General features: G+C 40.8%; 1 protein-coding gene and 1 pseudogene across 2 annotated transcripts in view; both read right to left on the bottom strand.

Annotated features, from left to right (window-relative positions):
* The window catches only part of NCKAP5 (NCK associated protein 5), a 969,055-nt gene that overhangs the window by 45,558 nt on the left and 911,366 nt on the right, over positions 1-12,131 (bottom strand). The window lies entirely within an intron of this gene.
* LOC133378508 (5S ribosomal RNA) lies at positions 995-1,113 on the bottom strand (annotated as a pseudogene).

The following is a 12,131-nucleotide window of genomic DNA, read 5'->3' as shown; positions in this document are numbered from 1 at the left end:
AATTAAGGTCATTAACCCTTATTTTCAGTTCTTGAACTGAAATAATTTTTGAAAACGTAGTGTAATATGGAAATTTATTTTTCATCAGGCTGGAGCCAATTTATTTGTTAGGACCAGAAGATGACATAAATATTGGATCACTCTAGGGAAATAAGACCTGGGAGTAAGCCCCATTGAACCCAATGGGTTTCACTTCTGAGTGGACCATGTATAGGCTTAGTCTGTAAAAGACAGATGTTCAGAAATGATTTTTTTAAGAAAGAGAAAGTGGAAAGAGAAAGAATGGGAATCTTTAAAACACATTCACTTCATATTTCAAACATGTGTTATAAGTATTTTTAATCTTCCCTCCCCACGAGATTCCATGAGAGTGGGTAGCAGTAGAATACAACAGCCCTTCAACAATTATAAAATTAATAGAATATTAAGTATGATGTGCTCAGTCAAGGAAAAGGTGGTCATGACTAAGACTACAGTTCTGGGTTTTTTTTCCCTCTTAGAGGCAATGGAGTGGGATTAGGTTGCTATCCTACACATGCTTTCCTGGCAGCAGGGCTGGTGACAGCAGCACTGAGCATCCTTGGGCAGCTGCTAGAGTATCAGTGCCTGAACTGAGTCTGTTATTATTTTCTGTCTCAGCATTCTGGGCAGTGGTAGCCAGCTGAATCTAGATGCCATTTTAATTTGCCACAATTCCGCTAATATTGCATTGCTCTGAGGAACTGTGGGAAATGTTAAAGGTGGCTAGACCCAACACCTGTCTACTGCTCAGAGCAGCCAGGTATGCTTGCCAGGGGCCACTAACAGGTGTGGTGGTCCACCAGAGGACACTTTGCCCAGCATCCTCCTCAGATCAGGAGCCAGCCCTTTGTTGTTGTTATATGCCTTCAAGTCGATTACGACTTATGGTGACCCTATAAATCTTTTTTGGATATATTCATAGAGTTTTCATGGTAAAAGGTATTCAGAGATGGTTAACCATTGCCTTCCTCTAAGTCTACGGCACCCGGTATTCCCAAGCGGTCTCCCATCCAAGTACTAACCAGGCCTGACCCGGCTTAGCTTCCGAGATCAGACAAGGTTGGGCATGTTCAGGGTAGTATGGCCACAGGCGGAGCCAGCCCTACCTGGGATTAAACCCAACTGAACTCAATAGAGTTTACTTCTTAACACACATCTGTAGGATTTCACTGTTAGTCCCAAATAACTCCCAGTAACTTCAGTAGCACTTAATCACAATTACTTTTTGCTGGATCATAGTGAAACCACTATTTAAATTCATCCCTACCATCTTAACTGCAGACACTAAAAACCAGCTCAAAGGAGAAAGTCTTCCAGCACTTCTAAAATTGAATTTAGACTTTGACAAATGTCCAGCAGGATGGAGGTCAACCACTGTGAGAACCTGCTGAGAAGACTTCAGAGATGCTTTATGTTGTACAGAGTTTGTACAGAGATGGCATAACTAAGATGGAAATTCTTAGTTTCTTAATCACTAGGGTGGTGCATCATATTGAGCTGTGGACCTCCACATTCTCAATTGCTGAGACTTAACTTTAAGTAAATTTAGCATCCTAGACTTTATCTTTTCTTTCTCCAGCTTAAGAATACATACATTTTTAATAGACTGGATCTAGACTGCCTGTGAATGGAGTTCTGCTTGTGGGACACTCCTGCTGGAAAGAGGGGGAAGCAACTTTCACTTCTCCTTACTCCTATAGCTCCCTATGTCCCCCTCAATAAAAATGGCCAGAAAGTTGGGGTTTCTCTGGAAACGTGGGAGATGGTTGTGCTAAGGGGCTGTAAGGTGCATGGTGAATTTAATATATCCCCCCCTTTTCTCCAATAGGACCCTCTGCGGTTTGCAGAAGGGCAAGGCTCGATCTAATCCAACATACAAAATTGAGCTTGTTCTCGGGATGTAAATACATTCTGGAATGTAACACTATGGTACAGAGCTTTTTTCACCATGCTCAGACATATACCAATCTAAAAGATTGAATAGATTAGGGAAGGACTTGGATAGTGGAAAAGCAGAAGACTTTGATAGTAAAAAAAGAAAAAAAAAGAGAAGTGGAGAGAATGAGATGAAAGAATAAAATAAAGTGAGTGCAAGAAAGGACAGTTAATAGACAATGGAGAAACCTGATACCATTTGGGCATGCTGGTCCAGAAAGCTTCTCTGCACTACTGCATCCAATCACTGGCCTGGTTCATGTGTAATGTTAAACCATAGTTAAAAGTAAACTATGGTTTAGCATGAATGAGCAGCGTGCTTGTGGACACTGTTTATTAGTGCCCACTTTGCCCTCTCCAATCCCCCCCACTTTCTGTCTGTGCAGCACCAGAATCAAACAAACCAGAGGTTGGCTTAGTGTTATGTGAGAAGCATCACTTGTGGCTTGTTTCTCTCCAAACAACCATGAGTAGAACCCAGTGCTCAGCTTGCCACTTGTTTGGGGAAAACAAACCATGAGTGCTGTTTTGCACATAATGCTAAGCCAGCTTCTGATTTGTTTCATCCTGGTGCTGCAAAGACCAGGAATGGGGTGGGTGGGTCTCCTCTCATTGTGACAAAGACAGTGTGACTTGTTTCCTGTCACTGTGACAAAGATAGGAGTGGGCAGGGGGACACCAATGAGCAGTATGCACCAACATGCTGTTCATTCATTTTAAACCACAGCTGATGTTTAACTATGGCTTAGTATTATGTGTAGGCTGCAATTATTTGTGGGCTGCAATTCTATATACAGTTACTAGAGAGCAAGGTAGTTGAATTCAGTGATGTTGTACTTGTTTGTGACCTCATCCAATACTTGCCTTTGTTGAATAAAAGGTTATTTGGACAGAAGGATTTTGCATTTTTAAACATAAAAAACAACAACAATAACAACAATGTAGTCAGTATTTGATCAAGCACTATCATCTTCCCATCAAGTAGTTGCAATTTTCATACCTTTACTTAGCTGTGAGTCCTGAATATTTCTCCAAAATATGCTATGAGTGATGTGGTGAGCGTTCTCTGCTAACATACATAATAATAGAGGTAACCACATCCCAAGAAAGAAAATAAAGTCTTTGTCCAATTCTTCAGTGGTCTCAGACAGTTTTTCCAGTTTCTTAGCAAGTGCAATTTTCCATAGTTGCTGGTACCTCCTGTCTAGATTAAGGTCCTTAAGAAAATTATCAGCTTTACTTTGACTATTGATATCATGGCATGCATTTGAGGAAAGTAATGCTACTGGACTGTGCTGTATACTATTATCATGCTACTGGTTCCATAATTCAAATGACCTGAGAAACTCAGTTCTGAGTTCATAATGAGCAATGGTGGGGGAAGTAAGATCTAAAGGCCTTTCCATATACTCAGGTATTTTGTTTGGAATAAATGCTCATTCACTGCACACAGTTTCATATCTTCTCTCAAAGGTGTTGTTTTGTAGAGAAGGAATGTCATTTCCCTAGCACTACACCTGCAATATTTTGAATGTGTGGGCTATTACTTTGTGGAGTGCTGTTGTGTTAAGTGTTATTGGATATTGTTGGTGACACAGTTAGCCCAGTGGGAGTCAACTCATCCCCATACCTGCACGACACAGGGAATCAGTCCTTTAAAAAAAATATTATTGTACTGTTAATAAATGCTTTGTAAGCAATGTGTTCCATACATTCTATTGTTCGAACATGAAAGGAATAACCTGAATGAAAAAGGACATATAGCAGCAAGATGAACACGTGCACACATACACACACGTGTGCCATGGATGTTATTACCTGCATGAATTATATTAATTTTTTAAAAGGTAATTATTTAGAACCTTTGGGGATATCCAACTAACTCATTCCATTAGGGCAAGGGTTTCCCCTTGCACAACAGAAGTTCCCCCCTTCCCTAAATTTCTTCTAGGGTTTTCTCAACCGTCTGGAGCAGATTTGGGGAAGTGTGCATGGTGCATCTGGGGAGGGGAGGAGTTTCCTTGCACAAGCGGAAATCCTTACACTGATGGAATCAGTTAGGTTAGATGTCTTTCAGAAAAAGGCTAATAGCAAAATGGCTTTCTGCTTGTATGCTTCCCAGAGAGGCATCCCATGCAGCGAACTGGACTACATACAGTAAGCCTTTGGTGGAACAGGAGTCTTTGTTGTAGCATAGCTGCTAATCCTGCAGCAATGTAGATATTCTACCATTCCTCCTCCCCTGCCCAGTGCCCAAGAATATATTTTTTTCTGGGTCTGGTACAAACTTAGAACAAGGCCTTTGCTTTCTCATGTGATCCTTTGCCTGTTCTAATCAATTGGAGGATTGACAGATACTCTCCTTGAACCTCTTTTAGTTCACATTGTTTATGCTTCTTATGCTACTAGCTTCCTGATCTGCATTAAAAGAAAGGGCATTATGACCAGAGGACTAACCCATTTACTCACAAATGTTCTGGGACCTGTAAATCCTATCCCATGCCAAGCAACCCTAATGACAATAGGTGTCCTAGATAGGTGGGTTTCTAAACAAGGAAATTCTAAAGGCACAGGTTGTAAACAATTCTTACAAGGAAAAAAGGTGGAAGACCGCAGAAGCAGCCAATGTGGCTTAACAAAAAGCTTAGAGATGATCTGAAAACAAAAAAGGACACATACAGGAAGTGGAAGGAAGGCCAGGCCGCAAAGGAAGAGCACAGATAGTTGGCACAGAATTGCAGGCATGGCATCAGGAAGGCTTAAACTGAAAATGAGCTGAGGTTAGCAAGGGATGTTAAAAGCAACAAAAAAGCTTTCTTCAGGTATATGCATATTAACAGAAAGACAAGAAATGGTGGTACAGCTACTCAATGAGGATAGCAAAATGATAACAGATGACAAAAAAAAAGGAGATGTGCTCAATTTCTACTTTGGCTCAGTCCTCTCCCAAAAGAAGGTCTATTACTCTCCTGGCAAATGTGAAGTACAAGTTGAAGGGGCAGTATTGTATCTTGAAATTGATGGGGAAATGGTCAATGAATACCTAATTACTTTGAACCAAATCTCCAGGGACAGATGAACTGCATCCTAGAGTACTGAAGGAACTGGCTGAAGAACTCTCAAAATCACTGTCTATTATTTTTATGAAATCGGGCAGGATGGGTGAAGTACCAGATGACTGAAGGAGGGCTAATGTTGTTTCTATCTTCAAAAAGGGCAAAAAGGAGGAACCTTGGAACTACAGACCAGTCAGCCTGACATCAATCCCTGGGAAAATATTGGGGCAGATTATAAAGCAGTCAGTCTGTAAGCACCTTGAAAACAATGCTATGATTACAAAAGGCAACATGGATTCATTAAGCACAAATCCTGCCAGACTAATCTTAACTCATTTTTTGATTGGTTAACCTCCCTGGTAGACTGTGGAAATGCTGTGGACATAATATATCTTGACCTCAGCAAAGCATTTGACAAAGTGCCCCATGACATTCTGATTAGCAAGTTAGCTATATGTGGATTGGATGGAACAACTATCAGGTGGATCCACAGTTAGCTACAGTATCGTATTCAAGGAGTGTTTATCAATGGTTCCTTCTCAAAGTGGGGGGAGGTAACGAGCAGCGTATTGTAGAGCTCAGTTCTGGTCCCAGTGCTCTTCAACATTTTTATTAATGACATTTTTATTAATGACCTATCTCTGTGACTGTCCCCAGCTGCATAAACATAAAGACACAGAGCATTTTGGGGGGGGGCTGGTGGGCTAGTAGTGAGGACTTTAGGAGATAGCAAGGGCTGTTAGAAAGAGGGGAGAGGGAGTTTGGAACTCTTCTCCAGTCCAGATATTCATGCTAGCTGACAAAGAGTTTCTGGGGAGGATTTCTCCTTTGAGATGGCCACTAGCTCATTTCTAAACCAGGATTGGTGAAACTTTGCCAGCATCACAACTGAAGATCACAGTGCTTGTCCTTTCCTCCTGGGAACAGGAAGTAAGGAGATCTGGGTCTTGTAGTTCTTAAAACAGCATAGCACATGAAGGGCATATTGTCTCTCAAATGGGGACGGGTGACAATTCTGCTGAGCTTGGGTTTAGTATTGGATTTTTCAGTGGTCTGTATATTCTCCATTTTTGCGGAGTGATCCTGTTTGCTCTGAACTTCAGTGGCTGACATTTCCCACCCCCTCAAATATTCCTTTGAATATATTGTTCTTTAGTGATTTTACTAACAGCACAGCACAGTACAGGCCTCTCTCTCTGCCACACCCCACCATACAAATAATCCAAACTCCAAATGGGAGAAAGCAAACCCAAGCCTCATCCATGATGACTCTAGGCTTGCTAACGAGGAGGGTGGGATGGGCAATGAAAGCTGCTTTCCTCATTTCCTTTTCAAAAGGAAAACAACAGGTCTCTGCTTCTAATGTGCAAACTGACCAGCCGCAGTCACAGTTGAGGAGGAGGAGGCAGCAGCGAAACTGCTTTCCTTTATCAACATTTTCTTTCAAATTATTATTTTCTTTCAAAATATCGATATTTTCCAAAGTATTGATATTTTCTTTGAAAGAAAATATCAATATTAACATCAATAATTTTGGAGAGAGGGAAAAATCAGATTGGTAAAAACAGCAGATAGCAGATAAAGAACAAGCTCAAATCAATACTACCTGTTAGGTTGATGGAATGCTTTCAAAGCAGCACTAGCTCACGGATCCCATTCCTACTCTCAAACTACTAGTCCCATAATATCTTGTTCTATTTCTCTTTCTCTCTGACTGAGATAAAGGCCTGGGTCAACTTGGGTCACTGTCTAGACTGTTGCTATTTCTGTTCAAACATGGTTTCTAATTAGCGCCAAAGATTGCTAGATCCTGATTATTGCATATGAGATAAGTTTGCACAGCCATCCTCAGCTTAGACTCATTTCCCCCCTCATGTTTATATGCTTACTGATCAGGCTGGGGCTTCCTGGATTTAATAATGTGTATTCATTCTCCTATTACCACAGTTCCTAGGTCATGTTTCTTATTTCTAATGACTGAGAACACAAACTCTCTCTATAGTATTGGAACAGGGATTTGTGAAATATTATGAGAAGGCTAAAATGCAGCTGGGGCTAGAACAATACAATACCCTTATAGTTAGGGTTACCAGATATCCGGTATTTGGCCAGAGTTTTTGGCTTTTGGGGGCCCCCTCTGGGTCTCTCGGTAATTCACCTTAATCTCCAGACTCTTAGCTTCAATTCAAAAAAATTTTTAAGTTTCTAGGTGGTCTGGTTCCCGAGATATACATCAAAATGTCAGCCGCCCCCCGCAACTGTTTAACGGGTCTGTTATAGCAGCTCCTAGCTCCTCTAACCCTGCTCTTTCAGGATGGTAGTCAATAAGTGAAGCCAGAGTTGTGATTTGTTGACCCAGGCAGTGCCTAAACTTAATTGCAACGTCAGGAAATGGTGGCTTTGAGATCTTCAGTTTGAGTAAGTAAGAATATGGCTTAAAGTTTTTTTTCCTCTTGTGTGCAAGAGTCAGATTCTGGGCTTTGAAAACCTTGGCAATACAGGCGGGCCCCGCTTATATGGCGGGTTCCATTCCGGACCCCCGCTGTAAAGCGGAAATCACCGTAAAGTGGAACCCCATTGAATATAATGGTGCTGTCGCGAAAATGACACAAAAACGTTGCAAAATGTCACAAAATCGGCTTTAAAAAAGTGAAATCAAAGCCGCTGCATTAGCGGAATGCCGGGAAGCAGGACCCTACTGTATGAAAGTATTTAATCCAATACTTGCTTTTCATAGAATCACAGAATAGTAGAGTTGGAAGGGGCCTATAAGGCCATCAAGTTCAACCCCCTGCACAATGCAGGAATCCAAATCAAAGCATTCCCGACAGATGGTTCCTCTTGAATGCCTCCAGTGTTGGAGAGCCCACTACCTCTCTAGGTAATTGATTCCATTGTTGTATGGCTCTAACAGTTAGGTTTTTCCTGATGTCCAGTCGAAATCTGGCTTCCTGCAGCTTGAGCCCATTATTCCGTGTCCTGCACTCTGGGACGATCGAGAAGAGATCCCAGCCCTCCTCTGTGTGACAACCTTTCATGTACTTGAAGAGTGCTATCATATCTCCCCTCAGTCTTCTCTTCTCCAGGCTAAACATGCCCCGTTCTTTCAGTCTCTCCTCACAGGGCTTTGTTTCCAGTCCCCTGATCATCCTTGTTGCCCTCCTCTGCACCTATTCCAGTTTGTCTACATCCTTCTTGAAGTGAGGAGACCAGAACTGGACACAATACTCAAGATGAGGCCTAACCAGTGCTGAATAGAGGGGAACCAATACTTCACGCGATTTGGAAACTATACTTCTGTTAATGCAGCCTAATATAGCATTTGCCTTTTTTGCAGCCACATCACACTGTTGGCTCATATTCAGATTGTGATCGACGACAATTCTAAGATCCTTCTCACATGTCGTATTGCTGAGCCAAGTATCCCCCATCTTATAACTGTGCATTTGGTTTCTTTTTCCTAAGTGTAGAACTTTGCATTTATCCCTGTTGAATTTCATTCTGTTGTTTTCAGCCCAATGCTCCAGCCTATCAAGGTCCCTTTGAATTTTGTCTGTCTTCTATGGTATTAGCTATGCCCCCCCAATTTTGTATCACCTGTAAATCTGATAAGCGTGCTCTGTACCTCCTCATCCAAGTCGTTAATAAAAATGTTGAAGAGCACTGGGCCCAGGACAGAGCTGTGTGGTACCCCACTCGTTACTTCTGCCCAGTTTGAGAAGGAACCATTGATAAGCACTCTTTGAGTACGATTCTGGAGCCAACTGTGGATCCACTCTGGGAGTAAAGCAATGCTAATCCCATGTACCTGGAGTAAACCCCATTGAATTCATTAGGACTTATTTTTGAGTAGACATGGTTAGGATTGTGCTGTAAATTAATGGGACTTTTGAGTAAACATAGCAAAGAATTGTGTTTGTGTTGTAAATCTTTCCCTCCCCCTCCAATCCTATTTTAAAGCAATTAGGCAGGGTTTACCTAGGTATCACATTTTTTATTATGTAGGAAACAAATACTGATTTTTTAAAAAACGTTCTGCAATGACCAACTGGTTTGACAATAAACTATTATATGGGGTGTATGGAGTCTTTCCTACAACCCTGTGAGGTAGGGTTGGTGATTGGAAACCAAGGCAGCTCACAATAAGAAATAAATCCCTTTAAAAACCAATTAACCATAAAACAAGTATAAACAGTTGCAAAACAGCTTCAAGTGGCATGATTTTGAATTTTGGGTTGGGTTAATGAAGTTTATATTTATTTTTATTTTTATTTATTATTTCATTTGATTCAGTAGGAGCCGAGGGCAGCAAACAAAAGTACTAAAAACTCTTTAAAAATCATAAAAACAGACTTTAAAATATATTAAAACAAAACATCTTTAAAAACATTTTTAAAAGCTTTAAAAACATTTTTTTTAAAAAAAGAAAAGGTTTAAAAACATATTAAAAAGCAATTCCAACCCAGACATAGACTGGGATAACTTAAGTCTCAACTTAAAAGACTTGTTAAAAGAACAAGTTCCTTATCACTTGAGGCTGCAGTTTTCCCTGGTTGAATAAGCCCCACTGAATACATTGGGACTTGCTTCTGAGTAAACGAATATAGGATTGCCCTATAAATATCTTTATAGGTTGTGTAAATAATAAACATATTTGATAGTCATGCTTATATAAATATTTCTTCATACCGTGTCCCAATAAGTATCCAATTTCACACTATGGTTGTACAATACTTCAAATACATTTTAAGTATGCCTTTCTTCCTTGAGGTGGTCATGGTTCTCCATTGTTTTCATCCTGAGGGGCAGACAGGCCCATGGTCACCCACTACACTTTATAGCTCATTTGCATTTTGAAAAATTAATTAAAACAATTTACATGGAGGCAAATTTTATTAAGTGGATCCACACAAAACATTTAAAGCACATCCAACTCGCATTTAAAGTGCATGACTTCCTCTAAAGAATCCTGGGAAGTGTCGTTTCTCCCTCAGTTACAGTTCTGATTCTGTGGGTGTTGAATGTGCTTTACATGAATGGTGTGGATCTGCCCTAGGTATGATGTGCATTCAAGAGTGAACTGAAAAGAACAATTTTAAAAGATACTTTTTTAAACAGGGGAAAGGTTGTAGCTCATTGGTAGGGCATATGGTTTGCATGCAAAAGTCAAAAATTCAATCTCTGGAAAAGACTATTGCCTGGAATCATGGAGAGCCAATGCTAGTCCATGTCATCAGTACTGAGCTACATGGTCCCAAATGGCTTTAGTCAGTATAAGGCAGATTCCTTTGTTCCTAAAAGTGGAAAGAGACCCAAGGGCAACAGTGTCCCCAAAATTTATTTATGTATTTTATTTACAACATTGATATACTGCTTTATTGTAAAAAATCTCAAAGCGGTTTACAGAAAGAATTAAAACAATAAAATTCTACGCAAAAACAGTTAAAGACATCTATTTAAAAACATTCAAAATAATAAAACCAACAATGAGTTAAAAACAGATTTAAAAACACAATAGCTTCTACATGCCTGGATAGGCTTGCCTAAGTAAAAATGATTTTAGCAGGTGCTGAAAAAAGGCATCTGCCTAATGTCAATAGGCAAGGAGTTCCAAAGCATAGGTGCTGCCACTTTGTTGTTGTTATGTGCCTTCAAGTCGATTTCGACTTATGGTGACCCTATGAATCAGTGACCTCCAATAGCATCTGTCATGAACCACCCTGCTCACATCTTGTAAGTTCAGGTCTGTGGCTTCCTTTATGGAATCAATCCATCTCTTGTTTGGTCTTCTCTTTTTCTACTCCCTTCTGTTTTTCTGTATTGTCTTTTCTAGTGAACCATGTCTTCTCATTATGTGTCCACAGTATGATATGAGTCCAAAGTCAGAGCAAGGCAATGGTTAACCCAGTCTATCTGAAAGAGCGCCTCCAGCATCATCAGGGATGCCGCTCAACAAGTTCAGCCTCAAAAGGCCTTCTCTCTATCCCACCAGTTAAAACAGCTAGACTGGTGAGAACTAGGGAGAGGGCTTTTTCAATTGTGGCCCCCACTTTGTGGAATTCCCTCCCAAATGATCTCCACCATGCCCCCTCTATGATGAGCTTCTGCTGGGCCTTGAAGACCTGGCTCTTCAGGCAGGCTTTTGGGGTGGGTTAGGTTTTATTGTTGAGATTTTTAATGTTTTAATGTATTTGTATGTTTTTATTTTGTACGTCGCCCAGAGTGGCTGGACAGCCAGCCAGATGGGCGACTAATAAATAATAATAATAATAATAAAAACCACCTCTGAATACCTCTTACCACAAAAACCCTATGAACAGAGTATCCAAAATGCTGCCACTTTACAGGACTGATTTCTTACAAGAGCAGAACAAGTACGATGTGGCACCCATAACATGGAAAGCACAGTTTGAACTTGGCCTGGTAGCAAATCAGCAACCAATGCAGATTTCAGAGCAGAGGTATTATGTGCTGATAGGATCTCACTCATGTCAGCAATCATGCCGCAGCATTTTGCATTAACTGACTGGATGCCAGGATTTTTTTAGTTTTGGTTTTCGGTTATGAATCCTGACTGGTTGTGGAATGCTTAGTTGTGGGGCTTAGTCCCATAGTAAGTGTGTTTAGAATTGCAGCATTCAGGGGCATCCATCTTTACTCCCGAATGCTCCCATCTAACATCTCCACACCACTAGGCTCCTTTCTTCCTACAGCGGCCTTCTGGTGACTGGCCTGGCCTGAAGGCACTTAAACCCTTCTTGCCGGAAGCAAGTAGGCTAGATTAAATGTTCCCTACCCAGGCTCCATCTTTTAGCTAAGATTTCTAGCTAATTTCCAATCAGATATTTTTTTTAATTGTACGCTCCAAGCAACTGTGATTGATGCTTAATGTATCATGTTTTATGACATCACTCGGGCCTGCCCCTGTGACATCATTTGGGCCCGCCCCTATGACATCGGGCCCACCTTTAAAATCTCAGGTTTTGGGATGCTTCTGACCTGGCAACCCTACTTATAGCAGAAGAGCAACAAAAGGGTGTTAAGATTATGGACAAAGAATGAGAAACAAATACACATTTATTGTGCAAAGCTATAATCGTGTGGAAAATAAAGAATGCA

The sequence above is a fragment of the Rhineura floridana genome, chromosome 2, assembly GCF_030035675.1.
Source record: "Rhineura floridana isolate rRhiFlo1 chromosome 2, rRhiFlo1.hap2, whole genome shotgun sequence".
NCBI lineage: Eukaryota > Metazoa > Chordata > Lepidosauria > Squamata > Rhineuridae > Rhineura > Rhineura floridana.
Note: the sequence above shows the minus strand (reverse complement) of the source record. Positions and strands in the feature narration are given on the sequence as shown.